Source organism: Phalangium opilio, unplaced genomic scaffold (genome assembly GCF_054372755.1).
Source record: "Phalangium opilio isolate 3A_F unplaced genomic scaffold, DU_Popi_V2 ptg000011l_1, whole genome shotgun sequence".
NCBI lineage: Eukaryota > Metazoa > Arthropoda > Arachnida > Opiliones > Phalangiidae > Phalangium > Phalangium opilio.
In genome coordinates this window covers 6,745,244-6,768,667 of record NW_028324147.1, presented here as the reverse complement: position 1 = coordinate 6,768,667, position 23,424 = coordinate 6,745,244, and the positions used below count along the sequence as shown (strand labels likewise).

Sequence of the window (23,424 nt, the reverse complement as noted above, 5' to 3'; positions counted from 1 at the left end):
CTTGTTATATATAGGAAAAAGTCAAACAACAACTGTAATTTAACAAATTGGCCGAAAACGTGTAACTTAAACGTTTTACTGCATCCACCTCAAGTGTAAATTTAACATAAACTTGCACTTGTTAAGCCTAACTTGAACGCATCATTTTACTCTCTGCAAACATCAAATAGCTTATGTACAGCGCTTAGACGTTATCGTAGACGTTTTTCGGTCAATTTCTTACACTTCCTATGCCCACTGTTCACCTAAAACCATATACTAAAACAAATGATAGACCTCGGTTACTCGGTAAAGCCGTTCCAACATGGCTGCCTATCAGCATACTACACATGTATATAAATAATGAAGATCGTGATTGCAAATGGTTATAGAAACGTACCACGTGGGGTGCTGCGAGAATTGAATTAAGTTAGCGTTAAGATATGGAAGATTAAAAACAATCATATCGAATAATTTTAATTAAGAAGCGTTAAAAAAAAAACTGACGTTAAAAAGTCAAACGGCGAAGCAAAGGCTACATGCTGCAAATGCAGAGGAAGCGTCAAAAATCGCGATTTAGATTCTCGCCGCCGGGGTTCCGCTATTGCTATTAAAAATCTCTCGGTCCGGAGTTGCGCTTGCTATAGTGAAAAACTTGGCGAAAAATTCCGGACGAACTTCGCGTGAAATCCAAATTTTTGTCGGATGATAAAAGCCGAGAGTTTTGGTATCGCGGCTTCTAGAACGCTAAAAAGGGGTGCGAAATCGAAAGGACACCCTTAATAATAGCGAAGCCGCGTCGTTCCCATTTAATCCAAGATTGTACGGCTAGCTATAGCTCGGGACAAACTATAGTCATTACCCGTCGCCTTCCAATGGCGTAAAATTCTTTTATAGACTTCCCAAATTAGAATTATTAGGTATATAGCTTTCGAATCAAATCGCGTATCCTCTTTCTTTAAATTATATAAGATTGAAATAATATTTGCCCGGCCGCGTCAATGAAAATATACCGTGAAGTGTGAAAAATTTCGTCAAGATATAACCGAAGGACTCGCTTCGGGTAACTTAAAGGCATTTCACCGACTATTTCTTCATTAAATTAACGTGAAATTGTACAGTTTTTATTTGTTTATTGGTTGTTAATTTTCTTGTCGACTCGTCTATGTGATGATGCCCTTGTCAATTTCGTTATCAAACTCTCGTTGTTGAGTTTAAGAATTTGGCGGCCGTATACGAAAACATGTAGCCCTCTTTAGATGCAACAACGTCTTTCAAGCTTAATTGGAGCGAGAAAAGTTGTGCGGATTTGAATATTCAAATTATTCTTAAAATGCACGTTCTCAAATATTTGACAAAATTTTATCTTAACGAATTTTATTCGTCAAACGTCAAAATTTCAATGAATTTCTTAAAATACCTAAATCATGAATTATTATTTTTAAGGTTTAAATTGTAGAGCTTCCCTTTTATTATTCAATAATCAGTATATTTCTAAGGTACAAGAAAATTTTCAAACATAATTATAGATTTTGGCAAATATTGTAGACCAAGCCCCTATATACACGTAATACCGCAATACACCGATGTATTGCGGGCTGTGAATGTTTTCAAAAGCAGCGTAGAAACAAATCATTCTAAACCTTTTAAGTAGTAAATACATGAACAAATGATGCAATACACGTAGTTTTATTTACTGCATAAGTAAACAATGAAAAAAATCAGGTCTTTCAATGGTTTTCTGACCCAAACAACAATTGTAGTGTCACCTCGGGGGCTAAAGCTTTCCTGGGAATTACATTGGTTAAAATAGGAGGTACCTGTAAGATGGAGAGGTAATGATGATGGGCGACCTGCGGCGGAAATGAAACTATCCCAGTGTACCTTGCGCACACCCCTACCCCTTCGGTATTCGATTGTTAAGTGCGGCCGCCTAGCGCCATTGTATTTTTATGAGAACTAGCTTATATTTTTAAGACACAGGGGCCATCCTTCAAGTTTCCCTACTGTACGACCCTACCGAATCTCTGAGCATGCTGGGAGGACTTCGTTGCCGTTCCGTGGATGGGGGTACAGACTGCAATGTTATAAACATGGAGGTTTCTACTCCATCCCTCTTTCCTTCAAGCTATGAAGAGGAGTTATTGTACAAACCAACGTAGAAACTCCAGGAAATTAATATAGTGACAATCGCGAGAATGAGCAAAGATGTGGGTTGAAAACCGAGTGCGTGCGTGCTGGCATAATACGAGCAACATCGCGTCAAAACGAAGACATTAAGCGGTCTTATTCCTTTGAACAATCAAGATTAAAGAAAAATACAACGTCTTTATTTTGTCTGCTAACTCAGGGTCCTTCAAATTAGATTAGTCAAAATGAACCGCCTGGTATTTACTCGCGAACTCTAATTCGCGACAATTTCTACAGGGAGGGGGGAGGGGGGAAGGTTACAAGGGCAAGATTATAGCCTTGTAAACGCGCGTCGGCACGCGACAAAGAGAGTTCCGAGCTGAATGGGGCACGCGACCACCTAACTATTAAACTCGGTATCATTATCCTATTGTTTCGCGCCTTAACTATGATAGTCGGCTTCCTGCTCGCGCCAACACACAAGATTTGATTATAAAAACAAAAACCTGAGAACTTATTTCAGACTCTCCGAGCGAAGAAATGCATTGAACGCGAACGTGTTAGAGTTGAAAACTATTATTAAGTTTTAATAAACACCTTGTCGAGATCTTAGACATTGTTCGCTTATACGTCACAGCATCCTTCTAACTCTAACAAGGGTGTCAATACATCATGCATGACGTCACAGTTCCTTTCAACCTTTTATAGAAAACCATGCACAGCCATATGTAGAGAGGCTATTGGATTTAAAGCTCACTACGCATTGTAATGTAACGTACGCGTTTGAAAAATTGCGCCAATGCTCGAGTTGTGTTACGGTCATAGCGACATGTGACGCTGTTCACGCGGGATAAAGCGATGAGGGGTCCCTGGACCCCAGGTTGAGAAACCCTGTTTTACGTTGATCAGTGACGCCATCTAGAGATCTCTCTTGGCATTTCTCTTATATTATTATATGCTCTTCTATAATGTTATTTACGAAATTTTCAATCTATCTATTAATTAAGGATTTTAGCCAATTGAATTTCGTAATTTTAGGGATTTGGAATAATTTCCAAATTTGTAGAAATTTTAAAAGAAAATTGTTCGTTCACGTTTGAACGAAAGTTTTGTTTGAAACATTTGATAACCTTGCAATGAACTATAATAGGTTACATTCTTGGAAGATAGGTATTACATAGTAATTAAAACCACTATCGCAATGGAATTTTAGGTAGCTTCCAAGGTTCTTTATTGTTACTATAGCATTTCTTTTAAACAGACTGGACTGTCCAAAAACAAATAAAACAATGTACAGACTGGGAAGCGCGTTAAACGTAAACGAAGGCTTGGTCATACTCCCTTTTTAAGAAATGAAGAAGTTTTAATAGTTGTGGAGAAATTGTTGGTGCTGTAATTAATTAGTAGAAGGACTCGCTGATGAGACTTGGTATTTAAGTTTTGGATGGCACGAGGCGCGTGCTGCAGTGGCGTAGGTCTAATTGATATCAATTATACGAGCTTCATTCGCGCGCGAGGACGTCGAGAAAGCGGCAAAAGCGCCCGGAGTCCAATTAAGCAACGACTAATTATTTAGAAAAGCCGAAAAAAAGGCGAGCAATTATCAGAGCGCCAAACCACGCACTCCCTAGCTATGCCATTAAAAGATGGTGCATGTAGACAACACTGCGAAAGGAAATATTTAAACTATAAGAAAAATTGTAAGTCGCGCGTGTTAGCTGAATTACGGATGGGATGGGGTGTATTTTCACACAATTGATAAGGCGGAACAGACCAAATACGTGCAGGAAATAAAATATTATCTAATTAGTTAAGTTGATAACAACGCTTCGGTATTCAACTATAACAAAAGTATACCCTGTAAGAGACTAAAGGTTTTGTTGTCTTTTATTTAGGCACGACAAACAGAAGGGTGAATTGTCATTTGGTGAATGTATGAGAGTCGGATGAAAGGGACATTTTAGGGATTTAGATTGGATGAATTGTGACATTTTAGTGAAGTACATCGGATGAAGGTTAGTTAAAGAAAATCTGATGAAAGTATAACAATTTAATGAAGGACAATCGATTGAAAGTGACATTTAGGTGGACAATCGGTTGAAAGAGACATTTTGGTGAAGGACAATCGGTTGAAAGTGACATTTTGGTGAAGGACAATCGGTTGAAAGTGACATTTTGGTGAACGACAATCGGTTGAAAGTGACATTTTGGTGAACGACAATCGGTTGAAAGTGACAGTTTGGTGAACGATATTCGGTTGAAAGTAACATTTTTGCTAAACGGCATTCTTTTGAAAGCGACATTTGGGAGAAGGACAGTCGGTTGAAGTTGACATTTGGGAGAAGGACAGTCGGTTTGAAGTTGACATTTGGGAGAAGGACAGTCGGTTTGAAGTTGACATTTGGGAGAAGGACAGTCGGTTGAAGTTGACATTTGGGAGAAGGACAGTCGGTTGAAGTTGACATTTGGGAGAAGGACAGTCGGTTCAAGTTGACATTTGGGAGAAGGACAGTCGGCTGAAGTTGACATTTGGGAGAAGGACAGTCGGCTGAAGTTGACATTTGGGAGAAAGACAGTCGGCTGAAGTTGACATTTGGGTGAACGACAATCGGTTGAAGTTGACATTTGGGTGAAGGACAATCGGTTGAAGTTGACATTTGGGTGAACGACAATCGGATGAAAGTGACAAATGACCGAACGAGGACCATGGTTCATGCGAACGAAAACCAACGACACGCGCAACTTGTGAGCATGTGGGTAGTACGAAATCTAGGGAACTTGGCTTCCTACAGTAACTTAACCATAAGTTCATCTCTATTAAGTCTTTATGCAGAATAGCATACCTCTCTTATAAAAAAATAGAAAACACTGCAGATGATTCTCGGAGCGATAATCACAGAATACAACGCTGCATTTACTTAGTCCTGAATCTATCCACAACTTACGATGAAATTAATAAAATATAAAAAGATACGCTTCTTAAACATAAAGGCAAAACGGTTTTCATCTAAACATATCTCTTATATATATAATAAAGAAACACTGAAAGGTGGATACACAAAAGACCTGATGTAGGCTGTCAAATTGATTGAATGATACGTTATATCAGTTTGAAGAAAAAATGGATTATCAAAAGATATAATGCCAGCTATTTTATAAGAGTCGTTTAATTTCTGGCACATACAGACTCATACAGTCAGCTAGGGCATCAGTTTCGATTTCAAAAAAGAAAAGGTCAAATAGAGGTCATTCGCATCGTGTGGGTCGCGAGCGTGCCAACCGCCCCCCGCTCGTGAGAAATTCAACAGAAATAAAAAAAAATAATTTCTTTTATTAGATAACCACCTTCGGCCGGCGCCTAATAACAGCCTTTCACGACATTTGCCGGGAAATTTTATTCCTCTCGAGAGGGCCTGGATACGCGCCATTTTATGGCCCCAATTTTTGGTCACAAATATTTCGACAATATACCATTTCATTAAGTACTTACAGAGAAACCAACGTACAGAGGTAAAACTGCCATGTTAGGTTAATTCCCTCGTGCCAAGACTTAACGCCAGAGGGAGCCAGAGTTCACTACACGCGGGAGACTAGCCGATTCGTGCTGCCTCTAGCGGTGCTTCTTGGCGCTAGGGAAGTAACCCAAGAAGGCGGCCCCACCCCTGTGGTGTTTCCTTCTCCGCTGGAATTAATGTAATGGTCTATATGGCGGCCCTCATCGAAGTGGAATGAAATTGGTTCGTAAGAACGCATTGAAGTAGTTAAGAACATATTCTCTCCAGTGTTCTAGACTTCTTTATATGGGAGTGCCATGGCATGCACTCACTTATCTATCAGAAGTCAATCCACAAGTAAAAAATATCTGGACTTAAAGGGAATATAAAGTATACTTCAACATCCTTCAATCGTTATGTCGATAGTTGTTTTGGGGACGTCCATAAAGAACGCTATAGTCAGAGGGCTTTATATTCATTCCCTTGAAGGTGAAAGGAAATGATATGCGTGAAATTAACTTTATAACATTTGGTGAGATGGTGCTTTGTGATTGGTTTCTTATGTATGAGAAATAAAAACTATCTCTCCAATGTTTCTAGTAACTTAAATGGGTACTTAGCCTAGTGTAAGCGAAATTAGTAAAAGCTTCAAGGGCAATGCGGGATTTTATCAAATGACCAACCCCTCGGTCGGTGAGCTAAAAGGTCGAAACACAGTCACTGTTATTAATATCATTATATCAATCATTGACTAGCCATTTTTAGGCGCGTAGTCTCGTAACTGTTTCACCCCGAGTTTACAATACAAATAACTATACACCCTTCCCAAATTCTATCACTCTCGTACCTTGGATAATAGGTCATATTCAGGGTGAACTGAAGGGTATATCTCCCCGGACATTACCCGTCAGGGAATTGGTGGAATCCGCTAGATGTTAAAACCGGTTTAATTTCAATTTTCATTTCTGAGTATAGAGAGAGAGAAGTAATTTAAAGGTGTCTTTTACGAATGATATCTTTCGAAAAATTATCCTGTCTTTTTCAATTACTGTCAAGGCCTGAGTTTTCGTTTTTTTCGGGTCTTCGAAACCCGATTTGCATGAGTCGCTTAAAAGCTATAATTATTTATTCATCGGAATTTTATTTGTTTGTAATTAAAAGGCATTGGGTTCGTTTAAAAACTCGATTTCTGAACTTTATGACATTAAAAATACGGACACTAATTTTGAAAAATTACCTACAAGGTTCGTAGGTTAGGGACTTTTAATAGTTATAAATTATAAAATGGAAGCTTATGAAAAGTTCGTCGTTTAGAAAAATTTCACCTTTAGGTAAAAGTATACCTTAGAAACAAGTAAAGAATAACAACATTTAAAGAACACTGAATGATAACCACGAATATCTGAAAATATTCATAATTTATTACCGACATAGTTTTAATATTTGTTTAAAGAATAAATTTAACTATACCGAGGATTTTCACCACGCCTCTATCCAAACTTTAACGCAAATCGTGTGGATAGCAGCTGACGAGTGTACGAATACATTGTATCAGAAAGCGTATGGAACAGTACATATAATCTGTATAATGTATGTACACCTCTCCCTGTATACAATAAAAGAAGCAGAGCCAAATATATCGCGTGTTTTATATCGAGGTTTATATTTTATATAAATCTCTCTTCAGTCTCTGAAATCGTTCCGGAGGAAGAAGAAGGCAAAAAAGGTATGTACAAGCGCAAGGATTGGGGAGATCTGCTAGGAGATTTGGGAGACCACACATGGAGACTTCGGCGAGGGTCCGCGTTCACGCGCCCCAACAACGTACACTCACGTACGAAAGCGCGAGCCACCGCACCATGCACCGGCCCCAAATAAATGGTGACGAAGAAACGTGACTGCGGCGACCCCTACGCGTAACTATCGCCCCAAATAGCACCCTGTTCTCAAGTTCTAAGAGCAAAAAGCCAGTAACTCAGAGAAATTTGGGAAATGAGCAAGAACTTCGGATTAAATATAAATAGTTGCAAAATTTCGGAACTTAACACGATGAATGCATCAATCTTTTAAAGTATAGATTGTGCGCATGCACTAAAGGGGCTAGAAGAAGTTTCGCCCCCCTTTCTTAACTTTAACCGTGCTTCTGGGTTGCCAGTAATTTGTTATTAGAGCATCTCCTGCATGAATTCAGGTTTGGAACTGAATCGAACAGAATTCTACAAGCTTCTCATTCTGTTGTAGATATCGGTTTGAATTTCACTGACAAATGACTGACTGACAACAACTTGAACGTTTGCTACGTAGCTCGAGTTACTTCCGTCCGCTTGTAAACCTAGTTTCCTTTCATTTGGCCTATCGTTGTGAAACATCTTTGGGGTATAAGAGGGACACATTTTTGGGACTCGCGTAAAATTTTCAAAATATTACGAGAGTTACAAAATTATGGCTCTAAATAATCCATTCGGGAACCGCAAACTGACCTCAAAGGCTCAAACATTCGACTATGCGCAAATACAGAGTGGCTCTTTTGAGGAGGTTTCAATGTAAATGTGTACAAACAAATTCGTTTGGTTCGTTCATACATTACTACAATTCCATTCAATTCCTCATGCACCTTTTGATTTTTTGATATAAAATTCTATGAATTTTGGTTCCCATTCAGGAGAATCCTCCCAGCCCTGATTGTAAATAAAACCTTGTATATATAAATGTTTGTGAAGTTTGCACAGTGGTCAATAGGTACAATCCCTTTGAAACATACCGCCTAGGATGTCGCGGTTGTTCGTTTCCTAATATAGGGTTGCTTCCTGAAATAAACTATCGAAACCATTTCAATAAAACGCCATTCATTAGAACTAAATGGCGGGGTAGATTGACGTTTCTTAATCCGAGAAATTTATTGAAATAACTGTGATTATCGGTTTTCGTCGAAAAAGTGTGATAATCTCTTATCTGCTGCCTTTCAAATTAAGGAATTGGCTTGAAATAATTTTTTGGGTAAGAAAATAAGGAAAATAAAAATAAAATAAAATGTACCCTGCATATCAATCTACAGCTTCGCTGAGCGTATCGGTGTTAAATGGAGTGTTTAACCACCCTTTTCTTATATCCATGCTTGTTCGCCCTACTTGTGTAACAGCTCCCATTATAGTCACATGACCGGGTGAGTGAGTTATTTCTAGTTCAATTAAAACATTTAACAAGGGTTGATGTAAATAACTGTATAATAATTGTATTATTTTTTCTAGGTTCAATAATATTATCATAATCCTATAATAAGTATGGGCCTGCTCGCATGGCAATGTCTATGCGAGACAAAATTAAAGACACTGCTGCGCCATCATCATTCATTGGTTAAAACTCTCTCCTGTCTCCTAAAAACAGGAATACAACCATGGCCTACTGTGATTGCCCTTTTTCCTTGGTCGAGTGTGCCGGGTTATGGGCTGAGATGGAGATGAGACGACAATAAGCAATAACAATTTCAGTTTAGGGGGAAAGACACGGGGGTAAAACTTTGCCTTCCATCTCGCTTTTTGACGCCTGCGCTGTAGTCTTTTCTTTTTGTATCATGAGAGTACTCAGAGACAGCAATGTTCAACCCCTTGGTTACCTACACTATTTTTAACATCGAAAAGGTTTATTTTCCATCAGGAGACGCCCCTCCTACGGCTCCCGACTGCCTTGCATCCTTTTAGCAAATATCCTTTAGGCAAATACATAAAAAAAGTATTATAGGGCTATGATAATAATGCATAATATTTTATGCATGCATAAAAGATATGCATTTTAATTGATTTCCTTAAAAATATCGATTCATATTTCGTTACTTTAAAATTTTGGCAATTATTTTTATCGCAAATTTATTTAAGCCGAGGCGCGTTTTTTGACAATTAGTGCATTTTTAAGGGATGTAAACGGTTTGAGTGGGATGTACGCTTGAATGAATTATTAAAAAGAGACTCCCAAAATCTTAACATTATTTTCGATGAGGATTAATTTAAATCTGGTTGACCGCTCATTATCTCCCCCTTTCTTTTTGACAGGATGTTGCGGTATCAGTTACCTTTGTGTTAATTGATCAAGTCGTTATGTTTCAAATAAAATCTTACTACGCTTGAATAAATGCTCCATGTACGAAGATAATAAAATCCCGGAATATTTCTAGTAAATAAATGGTTTTACCTCCATTTCTCATATATTAAATCTAAATATAATACAATTAAAACTTTAAAAAATATTTAATGAAGTTCCAAAGATTGATCCATTAAATCCATTATGGATTGAACGGTTCGCCCAAGTACGTTCAACGATTTTTATATTGAAATTTTTCCCTTAATTGTTTATGTTTTCTAAAAGTTCTTCCCAAATTCCAAAAATACTGATTGTAAATTAATTATTTACCGAAACAATTAAGCTTCCATAACAAATTATGTTGGAAAAATATTACAATTTATTTTTTATTATCTTAAAAATAAACTAAGAATTTAAAGTATTATAATATAATTACAGAAAAACCTTTTCGCTCGTTAAATTTCAATACAGAAACACTACTTCCTATAGTTTCCTATAACTTGAATACAGGGGCGGGGAGGTCACCTTCTTGGGTTATTTCCATCGCGCCAAGAAACAACGCTAGAGGCAGCGCGACTCTTCTAGCACCCGCGTGTAGTGAACTCGGTGGAACTCCATCTGTCGTTGCCTCCTGGCGCTAGGAAAATACCCTAAGATGGCGGCTTCCCGCCTGTGAGCGTTGGTTTCTCTTCAAGTATAATAAATGAAGTGGTCTAGGCCATATCTAGGCCTATAATGACAGAAAAACAAGCTTATTTCCGAATTTCTGATAAAACAACGAAGAATTGCGTTACTGCGAAGACAACCTTCAGGATAAGTATCTGACACGGTTAAGGGTTACACTTAAACTCACGACTTTGAAACTTTTTAACACCCTTAAAGTGCATTTTATTGGTAATTCGTGTCCAATAGATTCTCCTACATCACACGTATAATAAAAACAAGTTGGGAAAACCAAAATATTACCTCTCCGAGGAGGACTACTTACAAACTTACTTACCCAGATATGGAAATGTTTCTTTTTTTAAGAACAAATACTGAAGTTAAAATTTATGAAATATTAAAGCAGTATACAAAGCATAGCAAATATACTGTAAATCAGACGACATTTTACATCCAATAAGGATATACTTGTACACATTAAATTCATCCGATGGGGGAAAAACGGGAAATGAAGATCTAAAACTTTGGAGGGATATTACCTTTACGTTTTTGTAAAGGCCCAATTTTCTACTCCTCAACTGTATACCCTCTATGTTCAAAGCCATATTCACAACAGGGTTGCCATGTAAACACTATCCTCTCGTTTCACCTCAACGATTTTCTTAGTTTGTCAACATGGCCGTTAACGTTACATAACACCAAAGCTTATTTGTGGCTACACACACTGAAAGTAAATGCACACCATAAAAAGCATGAAAACACGAAGCTATAATCCGATTACGATCAGACCTTTCACTGGTCTGGGCTGCGTCCAGCAGAGCTCCCCAAAATGACAGCGGATTTTGGAAAACGTTTACCGGTGAGATCTGTCGTCATAGCTTTTCTCCGGTCATCGGTGTTTTAAAAATGACGCTAGCGCAATAAAGCGTGCAAGGTACCAAGGCTTAACAAAAATTGTATGATAACATATTCAAAGAGATAGATAACAACAACTTTTATAATTAAAATTAGAAAGTAACATGTATCTTAAAATTCTCGCGTGATCAACTGGTTTCACGCCAATTAAATAGCTATAGTCCCATCAGAATCAGCAAGACCTATTTGTATTAATTCCTCCATGTTTTATCGCCAAGCTGAGAACTACGCGTTTTACGTCACATTTTCCAAAAACCCGACTATTTTCTTTGAAGACCGCGCTGGCTCAGCGCTGAGCACCGTGACGTCTAATTCTAAAACAAAATCCCGTCCTGTAGGACACTGCTAACAGCGCTGAGCTCTGCTGAACGCGGCCCAGGTATCCACCATGATTATATAATCTAAGTCTAATTATTTAAAAGTGTATTAACTTTCGGCTCACTCTGAACCGTTAATGTCTCTGCATTACAGAAACGAAAACCAAACCCAAGCGTTTACTTTTAGGTTCACTAGGCTTATTGACCAACATCGTTGCGTTCTTCTTGAAATGACTATAGAAAGGATTATGCTATAAACAGATGTAGTATAGCTTAAGTAATATATAAACATCCATTTCAAATAACAATATTAAAAAACATCCTTGGAATATCAAAATGAAATAGAGCTTTAAAGCTACAAAAGTATTAAATGCATCGTAATTACGAAAAAGATTTCCACATATTCACTTTATATTATGGAAAAAGTGAATATTAAGGTTCTGTAGGATTTCTTAACACATCAAAACAAAGCGAACTGCTAACTCGGCGCACTAGTGTGACAACGGACAGACACACACAGACAGAAAAATAGACTGCTTTTTAACTCTTTCCGTATTAATTTTGAGTTGAGAAACAAGATTATCTTAAATATTAAAATAAATATAATTAATATTAAATATTTTCTTCGTTAGTTGTTCGCCTTATTGAGCGTTACATCGTCTTGATAAAGAACAATTAAACATTCTTGAGAGACTTGACTAATATTGGCGTTTAAAATGAAGCATACGCCGGTTGCTTCACCTTAGTCAAATAGGTAGTATATAAGGATTTCGAATCGCAGCTATGGATAAGAACAGCGCAATTGCGTGAACCTTTGGTGGAAGCCCCGCCATTGGGAGGCCGGACGTTTCTCGTAACCCTGGCCGATCGCCGCGTATGTCTTAACCTTAAGGATGATGATGGAGTAGAAGCCAGGTGTGCAGACTGGTGTCCATGTGGGATGGACAAAAACAATGACCAGAAGATGGTGGTGCAGAAGCCAGGTGTGCAGACTGGTATCCATGTGGGATGGACAAAAACAATGACCAGAAGATGGTGGTGTAGAAGCCAGGTGTGCAGACTGGTGTCCATGTGAGATGGACAAAAACAAAGACCAGAAGATGGTGGTGTAGGAGCCAGGTGTACAGACTGGTGTCCATGTGGGATGGACAAAAACAAAGACCAGAAGATAGTGGTGTTAGAAGCCAGTAAGTACAGACTGGTGTCCATGTGGGAATAATGACCAGAAGATGGTGGTGTTAGAAGCCAGTAAGTACAGACTGGTGTCTATGTGGGATAGACAAAAACAACGCCCAGAAGATGGTGGTGTTAGAAGCCGATGAATACAGATTGGTGTTAATGTGGAATGGACAATTGACTAGTCAGATGAAATAGTGGTGACTAGTTGAATTGTGGATAGCCTCAAGTTTTGAATTTTCCGGGAACTGTGATTGCGGTCCGGAAATAGCGAACACATTTGCTTCGATTCGGAAACTGCGAACGCGGTCCCCTGGGGTGTAAGTCAATAACAACAGACAGACACACACACACACACACACACAGACACGTCGAAATTAGAACCTCTCCGTGACATACGTCACTCGGAGAGGTAAAAAACCGTAAGTGAAAGTACATGTGATAAAAACATCCCTTGATCGAAATTAGTCTTAAACGCGGGAGGTATAGTCATAACCCAGTAATTTGTCTTATAATTCAGGCATACATCGACGTGAAAATTATAGAAAATTGGCGCGACACGTTCGCGCGTAAATGCAGCTCACCACCAACCGAAAATATTTGGTGCATACGTAAAGATAATTGGCTAGTTTTTTTTAAACACCGGTATGTGGCAAATTTACGCAAGGGGGATGATGTGTAATAATGGACCTTAAATTAATTCCATAAGAGAAGCAAGCAAACACCGCAAGAGGGAAGGTCTTCTTTGTTTATTTCCCTAGAGCCAAAAACCATCGCTAGAGGCATTGCAAAATGGCTAGCCTCTCGTGTGTTTATAGGATAGTTTATAGTGTGTTACCACGAACTTTGTAGTCACGTCACATGCTCTTATCTCTTACCTTATTTTCAGGCGACCATATTGGCAGTCGCGAGACGTCGTCAGCTTGGGCAATACAAATTCGGGACCCAATATTGACGTCACAATTTTTCCCCCCTAGCTTCGTGGTAGCACACTATAAGATATGTTCCATAAGTATGACACTTCCTATACTAGAGACTTACTGAGAGCAAGAAGTGATATCTAGTTTATTAGGGTGAAGTTATAAATTCCCCACATTTCCAGCTTTATCTCCAGTCCAAACGAAGGCCCGGAGTTAATCCCCGCCTCTAAAATACAACCAGCATCTCAATGGGTCTTGAAAACTCACGTCAGCGCGACGCGAATGACGAAAATTACGTATTTTCCGACTGAGGAGAGGCAAAATAGCCCGGTCTCATTTTACGTCCCCCCTTGTATTTTGAAAGGGGGACTGGGACTATGGCGCGCGAATACTTTGGCATCTTATACCATCTCCCTAATAAACTAGATATCACTTCTTGCTGAGAGCTAGTTCGACACCAGGCGTCGCTTTACCTCGAATCTATGACCTACCTCACTCACTTAATGACAAGCTCCAGTTTGTAACCAGTGACAAACTTACGAATGGAACATTTCTTTTGAACTTATGGATCTATCTATGGAAGTTTTGGGCGGTCGGTGTTATCGTGTGTTTATACGTAACTGAGCTCTCCGTCATCAAGCTTCCAGGGGAATGTAGTCAGGGTCAAAGATCAGCCCATCCCCTCATTCCAAAAAAAAAAGCATTTTTTTATACATTGAAAGCCAACCGACTTGACTTACACATTTTATACACCCTCGGGAGCAATTTTTCATAAATTATAAGGTATAATTTAATTTGAGCTGAGCTAACAACAATAAGGTTTTATATACACAGTTTTCATGCTAGGAGGATTGATACCGTTTATAAAGGGAGGCCAGACTACTTGATGACCATCAAAGTAGCCTCGCCTCCTGGTGTAAATGGTATCAATGCTCCTTGTCTGAAACCGATGTATAAAACCAGCGTGAACGAGTGTGGTTCATTTTGCACTCAAACCGTTTAAAGATTAAAGGTAATAATAGAGATGAGGATAAGGCAGCTCTAGATGGCGCTAGAGAAGCTAAAACTCCATGGCCTCTGTGGTATTAGGGAACTAGGGCGCCATCTAGTATTAAATTTTGGTTGGAAGGACGTACTCGCAGATAATGGGTGGCTTGCATTAATGCCAGTGTTTGTCTCTACATATGGTTTCAGACTAGGAGTTTTGATACCATTTACACCAGGAAGCCAAGCTACTTGACGGACAAAGTGCACTACCAACTAACCTCTCCTCCTGGTTTAAATTGTATCAATCATAGTCTGAAAACTATGTATAATATTTGAATTCGTCTAAAGTGCGTATGTTTCCGTAATTTAACACCATATATTATTAACACATGTGCAGTATATGATTAGACAGTCTGCCCGGCACTATTTCCCTTTAACTCAAAATTTGAACATTTCCTCCCGACTTTCTTTACTTCCTTCCTGAATATTTGAATTTGTCTTAGGTAAATAATAACGGTTATTATTGTTGATTTTTGTTTTTGTAATATTTAACTATAATTAAAGTAAACTCAAGAAATCTCTGAACCTGCTATATAATTTCCTCCCGTTTTATTGAAAGTTAACCGTGTATTTATTTAACACACATACAACTCGTGAAGGGATTATATTAAATTTTAAGCAGAATAAATAAATAATAAATGTTTTCGATATAATTAAAATTATGAATTAAAATTTTAAAACTTTACATAATTATGTGATTTTATATAAGTGAGCTGTGCACGCTTGATGGTCTGTTCACAATATGAACAGTCACAATTAGACACAATTAGTTAATTTTGGAATTTGATAAAACTGCATAGTGGATATCGTACGTAGCACTAGGGGAAAGTTTCATTAGAATCAATGCCTATCTCTTGGCGAAAAAATTAATAGATATGTATCAATTAATCCTAAATGAAAAAAGTTTTATCCAATTAACGACGTGAGGTAAGAAGTACACGCTTGCACGCGGATTGTTATCACAGACAAAGACCACTAAAATAGACCGCTCCCTTCCAAAAGTATAACCATTCTCACGTACAATCGCGCTAATTAGTGAAAATAAAACTATATTTTTATCTTAGTCTTAATATCTGATGGAATTTATTTAAAAGAAAGAAATAAAAAAAAAAACTAGAAATCATCTGAGCGAAACGGTGTGCGGGTCTTATCTTCTTACACACTTCTTAATAATTGCCTAAAAACAAATTCGTATAACATTTCCGTCATTGTGACCAACACACGCGTAATGTCAAAAGTACAATACTATCTATAAGTATCACCAGAAATCCATAGATTTCTTCTATACTTGAAAATTAACAGATTTTCAATTTTTGGGTCTTTCTGGTTGAATTAAAGGGGAGGAGGTGTAGAAACCGTCACCCCTGACGTCACGCATAACGTATTTGAACTTAGTAACCACGTGATATTGACGTAGCTAGCCGAGTTTCCCGCGACCTGAGCGTCGAAACCGAATGTAAACACAGTTTTCTTTGCGCGTTCTGAACGAGTAAACAATGGGATCGACGGTTGTTCTTAATATGTGAATAGCCAATAAGACGAGAGGAAGGAGGTGCTGGAGGTTTTGTGCCCTTCCCCTTATTTCAATCAGATATAAGTGTCCGCCATTTTGTAAGATGGAGGTGGATTGCAAAAATCTTTAGCTAATTGAATCACAGGTTCTTCCTCACTCAAATTTCAAAGAAAATAAATCGTAGGCTTACTTATGTCTACCATGTTATTTATGGTAATGTATTATCATTGTAATAATGACACAGTCTCTTGGTCACGAGCCCTTAAGGGTGCTGGCATGACACTATCGGACAGTTTAAGTTTCCCCTCGCAATGTTCGCCGAGTACAGTATATCTCAGTAGAATCTAAATTAATATCAAATCTTACATTACTAAAGCAAAAGGAAAGAAAAAGAAACCAATCTCACACGCACGTATAACCCCTAATTTTGAGTCGCGAGCGCTCAACTGGAAAAACACTTAAATTCTTTTTTATCATAAAGCGTTTTCCACATTTTTTTCTATTTCTCTGTTTTTCCCCCAAACCTTAACATTTATTATTCTGTCTATTTAATTGTCTTCAGCTGATTCCTTTTTCTTGTCAACTTAAGTTAAAGGGACACTTCGGGCTGTAATTTTTGTCTTTTAATCGAAACAGCGTATAAAATAATGGAATATACGAATTGGAACCATGTTTCTATCTGCAATATTAAAGAAAATACGAGTGCAATTAAGTCTCCGTAATGGACACTACGCGTTAGGCTTTCCAGCGAAGCACTGCATGGGAGCACTCCTATTGGACGAATCCGTCAGGTCATACTATGCGTCCAATAGGGGTGCTTCACGTAGCGTCCATTACGCGCCATTACGGAAACTTAATCGTTCATATCTTCCTTAATATTGTAGATAGAAACATGGTTCCAATTGATATATTCATTTTTGAATAGGTAGCTAACAGTTCTGACCCTGAAACGTCACACCCTTCTATCTCTTACAGAAGTTTCATCCCCCCTAACGGTTGGAAACAGTATTCTACGCGCAAAAATGCCAACCAGAGGGGGGCTGCGTGACGTCAGATCTCTTCCCCTAACCACTTGTTAGCTCTCTATACGCTCTTTTTCTAACCCAACTTTTAAAAAAACATTTAAAACGAGATATTTTACCGCGAGCACTGCTAGAGCTATTTACCCAGGATTCCTTTCGATTTCAATTTGGAAAGCCACGCGCTTTGTGAAATCATAAACATTCGTTAAGCCTTGGTTTCGATTTTGAATTTTTAACATTGCTCAATAACTTTGTATTTCACAGATCCTTTAAAAGGCGCGTTTCCAAATTTATTTCCAGAAAATGATCGCCACGTGGCATGCAGCGGATTTGGATGGAAAGAATTTCTTATTTCGGTTCCGCTATATGATCACATTCCCATCCCATAATTTGGTGTCATTTCATAAAAATGATGAGCACCCTGCCGCCATATTGCGGGGTTTAGTTGACGGATAACTTTATAACGGCTATATAGCTTACGCGCCCAAGGTTTTACGTATATTTCTTTATAAGTAAATCCTCCTTAATTATGTAGGTCTAGAATGTCTGGGGATTTATGAAGCGAAAAATGCTTCTTATTATCAAGTCTAGGGGCAAAAACTCACCCATATTTCAAGGTTCTTTAAAATAAAAATTAGCGATTTTACGCTTGCTTAATTTTTCCCCTTCATCTTTTTGTCTTATTTCGTAACAAAAAATGGTTCGGTTTTGCATGAACTAACACATTATCAATTGTTGCGATATAATTACATTCGATTAGTATAAGGTTTTATTGGAATATAAATAATCTTTCACAAAAATTCTGTTCAAGTCCTTGAATTACAAATGAGTAACATGTAGGCCTAAAATGTTAAGGATTCAAAATGTGCGGGGTCTTACAATATATCACAAAAATGTTCAATGTTTAAGGACCTTCCAATGTATCACAAAAATGTTCAATGTTTAAGGACCTTCCAATGTATCACAAAAATGTTCAATGTTTAAAGAGCTTCCAATATATCACAAAAATGTTCAATGTTTCAGGTCCTTCCAATATATCACAAAAATGTTCAATGTTTAAGGACCTTCCAATATATCACAAAAATGTTCCATGTTTAAGGACCTTCCAATATATCACAAAAATGTTCAACGGCTTTGTGGCCTTCCAACAAAGTGCATTAAATGGACTTGCATAAGTTTCAAACTCACAAATATGTTCAATTTAAATCAAAAATGCGCAAAATATAAAGGGTTTTTCTGCCCAGTCTGTAATAAATTAAGGGGGAAGTTCTTTGGGCAATTTTGAGTCGAAATTGTTCTGTAAAATTTTCCCAAAAGAGCCACTGTTTTCGAGTTATAATTTGGGGATGACCCCTTAATTAAATAAGAGTATAATAATTGTATTTCAGTTTTTTAATTATATTTAAGGGGTCATCCGTAAAATACTCCTATCTTATATTGAAGATATTGCCTCCTGTGGCAAAATGTCATAGAAGTTACATTTTCGACTCAAAATCACCCAAAAAACATCCCCGGCCTTAATTTCTACCAGACCTTTCAGAAACACCCTGTACCTTAATAATATTTGATATTAAACTTTATAGGCAAATCGTAACAGGTATTGGCGATATAAAGAGTAATATATTTTCGATTCTATTATTTATTGACGAGAGTGACGTATGTATTTAATCACGGTATAATGTGGAACGAAACGTTATACGGAGTCGCTCGTGATCTGATTGGTTTAAATGGTACAACGTCAAAGGAAAATCCATCCCCAACTTGTACAGAGTTTCCTTCGTTTTTAGGTTCAATTGAAAAGGAAGTATGCCTTTCATTTCTAGTGACATATTTTTTAGCCTTGTATATATATATTTTGAAAGCAAAAAGGAAGCGGAGTACGGGCCAATATTTCGCTACACATTTCGATCAAAAATACACAGCAGCATTTAAATGTCACTTAAACACGTGATCAAGAATTCAATCGCGTTACACTAAAAATAAACTAGTTTTCAATTAAGAATATAAATAAATAATTAAAAATTCTCATGGACTCTTTAAATTTTACAAGTGGTAGTTGAACAAAAATTAGCAGAGGAATTTTCGAAACAAAGAAAATACGATTATTCCATTTAAGGCTATAAGTCTGTAATCACGTGATCTGGGTTTAATTTGGGAAATAAATCATACCCCAATATTATCGGCTATTTTTATCGAAAAACCTAATGTCAAATTGATGTAATTTCGGGAAAATGATATCAAGGGCTTTAATTGTTTATAATTCTCCCCATTATCTTATTGTCTATTGTTTAAGTTCCAAAGACATTTACCATTTTATTGTGGAGAAAGTTAAAGTTAAGGACCAAGCATAGCTCACTCAATCACATCTCAGTTATGCATGATCGAGTGAGCTATGGCTAAGAAAAGGAGCTAACGAAGTGGTGCCATCTCAACACTGCCCGACGAAATTGAAAATTTTCAAACTAAAACCCGCGAATCTTCTTATTGGCTTTAATAGAACTATTTCAGTTGTGACGTCAGTGCCTAGGTAAATCGTCACGGGCTTAGCTTTGGGTACCAAACATGGCAAATAGCGTGCGTGACGTCACACTAAGTCTTCTGAAATAGATCTTTATTGTATAGACGGTTCAAATTTGAAACATTCATTTTATACGCTTTTTTCGTGTAAATAAAAATGTTTAGCCTGCTATTCACATTGTAATATCTTCTCCCTATGTTTAAAAACATGTCGTCTGCTTTAGAACCCCGACGTTGTATCTCCCCACATGCAAATCCCGGTGAAAATCTTACTTCACACGCAATACTATAGTTAACTCTAATTCAAGATAATATAAGATACATTGAAGCGCTAAATAAGCTCTTTGAAAAAGAAAAAAAAACCAAAGATCCCCATAAACTGATAAACGTAAAAACCGAGAGTGAGAGTTTGGCGGTGATGCAAGAGACGCGGATAATTAAGGTTAATCGGTGCGTGGCATCTTAGGAACCGTTATCTATATAGACTACACTACATAATATATCGTCGACAAATTTAATCCCTGCTACCATCTTTTCTCTTTAAAAATATAAAACATATCCATGCATGCATATACGGTGTGGTGTAGTATGTAGACTTCTCATGAGGGGGGCCCACGTTGAGTCTCGACCCGGCTTGCGGGTTCCGAGATTAGAAAGCGGATCGGGAGATGATCTCCAACGCCTCCTTAATACTTCTCTCGCGTTTAAGAAGAAGAGGAGAGTGTATCTTTCCCATCGCAAGATTCCGGAGAAGAGCTAAGCTAAAGCGTAGTCGTCGGAACGGAATGGGATGGTAACTTAGAGAAATGCTAGCGCTTCTCCGGAGGTGACCGCGAAGGCCTGCCGGCGATGTACGGCACGAGACGCGGACCACACACGGGGCCAAACATCGACAGCCCCCGGCCCCGTGAGAACGATTCCATTAAGGGATACATTATTCCGACACCGCCCCAACTACCCCAAAAACAATCCGTTACAATCCTGCATGGTGAATATATTCAATTCGTTCACTAATGTCTAATCAAACTGTTGTAGGGATGGACATATAGTTTTTGGTGATACTATATTGGTTTTCGTCGGAAGTCATGGTCGCAGAGCCGTGGCATTGGGTTTTACAGGGATTTAATGATACAACAATATCTAAAATATCTATGGGAAAAGGCATCAAAAATAATTTTCGCGATAAAGCTAAAGTTTACTAAAAAATATTATGCTTATTTTTTAGATAATTTAGAAGAAATTTATTATTGTGACCTACGAAATTTTTTTAAATAAACAGTCTCCCAAATATTTTAAGCTAAATTTAAGGAAATACTAACATTAAATCCTTGGGTTTCTAATTTCTAAAATTTCACAAGTGCTTTTCTCCCAAATTTCAAATGTTTTCTCTGATTTTTGACAATCTTTATTGAATTATGGTAATATTAGTTCATTTTGAGGTAACAGCAAGAACCCAAATAAGACCGCTAAGAACTTTAGGTTTCATGAGCTCATACCTTTCGCTTTGGGCCGTTATAAGCTGGCCAATCTAGTGATGGTAATGTATGAGAACCAGACACGGTAGATTTGAAATCATGTCCCTAGTTACAGAAAAATTCCACACTTGAAGGTTCTCGGGAATTATGGGCTCTTGGAAGCACGTGCAAATGATTGTATACCAAAATCCCCCCAGCAAAAATCCCCCCGGCCAAAATCCCCCCATTTAACCCAATGCGACAAAATCCCCCCAATGTAGGACAAAATCCCCCCAAATCATTATAACAAGACAAAATCCCCCCAAATCATTATAACAAGACAAAATCCCCCCAAATCATTATAACAAGACAAAATCCCCCCAAATCATTATAACAAGACAAAATCCCCCCAAATCATTATAACAAGACAAAATCCCCCCAAATCATTATAACAAGACAAAATCCACCCAAATCATTATAACAAGAAAAAATTCAACCAAATCATTATAACAAGACAAAATCCCCCAACGAAAATCCTCTGAGAAATATATAACAGAAGTTTCAAATATAAGTAGTTTGTTTTATTTCACATTTCACATTTTTTGGCGACACAGCTTGTGGTGTCGCATTCGACCGAACGTAGCCAAAAGGTGCGATTTTATTATAGTCCCATTGGACCGAAATTCTATTGAACTGGAAGAAGACATACTGTATGGTTTTACATTAAATATATTTTTAATTAATAGGAAAATCTTTTGGAAAAGGTGGCAGCTAATTAATAGGAGAATATTTTAGAAAAGGTGGTAGCTAATTAAAAGGAGAATATTTTGGAAAAGGTGGCAGCTAATTAATAGCAGAATGTTTTGGAAAAGGTGGTAGCTTATTAAAAGGAGAATGTTTTGGAAAAGGTGGTAGCTAATTAAAAGGAGAATATTTTGGAAAATGTGGCAGCTAATTAGTAGGAGAATGTTTTGGAAAAGGTTGCAGCTAATTAGTAGGAGAAAATTTTGGAAAAGGTTGCAGCTAATTAATAGGAGAATGGTTTGGAAAAGGTGGTAGCTAATTAAAAGGAGAATGTTTTGGAAAATGTGGTAGCTAATTAAAAGGAGAATATTTTGGAAAAGGTGGTAGCTAATTAAAAGGAGAATATTTTGGAAAAGGTGGCAGCTAATTAGTAGGAGAATATTTTGGAAAAGGTTGCAGCTAATTAATAGGAGAATATTTTGGAAAAGGTGGCAGCTAATTAATAGAAAAATCTTTTGGAAAAGGTGGCAGCTAATTGATAGGAGAATGTTTTGGAAAAGGTGGTAGCTAATTAAAAGGAGAATATTTTGGAAAAGGTGGTAGCTAATTAAAAGGAGAATATTTTGGAAAAGGTGGCAGCTAATTAGTAGGAGAATATTTTGGAAAAGGTTGCAGCTAATTAATAGGAGAATATTTTAGAAAAGGTGGCAGCTAATTAATAGAAAAATCTTTTGGAAAAGGTGGCAGCTAATTGATAGGAGAATGTTTTGGAAAAGGTGGTAGCTATTTAAAGGGAGAATATTTTGGAAAAGGTGGTAGCTAATTAAAAGGAGCATATTTTGGAAAAAGGTGTCAACGAATTATTTGAACCTAACCTAACCTAACCTAACCTAACCCTAACCCTAACCCTAACCCTAACCTAACCTAACCTAACCTAACCGTTAAACATAATTTGGAGAATTTTGTCCATTAAATATGATTTGGGGGGATTTTGTCCATTAATATGATTTGGGAGGATTTTGTCCATTAAAAATGATTTGGGGGGATTTTGTCCATTAAATATGATTTGGGGGAATTTTGTCCATTAAATATGATTTGGGGGGATTTTGTCCATCAAGTAGGAGTTTTGGGGGGATTTTGTCCGTTACTTATGATTTGGGGGGATTTTGTCTGGGGGGATTTTGGGTCACACCCCGTGCAAATAATAGACCATTCCGTTAAGTACTTGCAGGGAAAACAACACACAGGTGGGAGGCAGCCCTCTTAGATTATTTCCCTCGCGCCAAGAGGCAACACCAGACAGAGCCAGAGTTCACTACACACAGGAGGCTATCCGATTCGCACTGCCTCTAGCGGTGCTTCTTGGCACGAGGAAAATAACCTAAGATGGTGCCCCCCCCCCATGTGTGTTTACTTCTCTGCAGGAATTACGGGAATGTTCGACTCGTATTTGTTTCTC

At 37.7% G+C, this 23,424-nt stretch overlaps 1 long non-coding RNA gene across 2 annotated transcripts in view; it reads right to left on the bottom strand.

Annotated features, from left to right (window-relative positions):
* LOC149710129 (uncharacterized) overlaps nucleotides 1-23,424 on the bottom strand; it is a 210,185-nt gene that overhangs the window by 42,621 nt on the left and 144,140 nt on the right. The gene's annotated exons all lie outside the window — the stretch shown is intronic.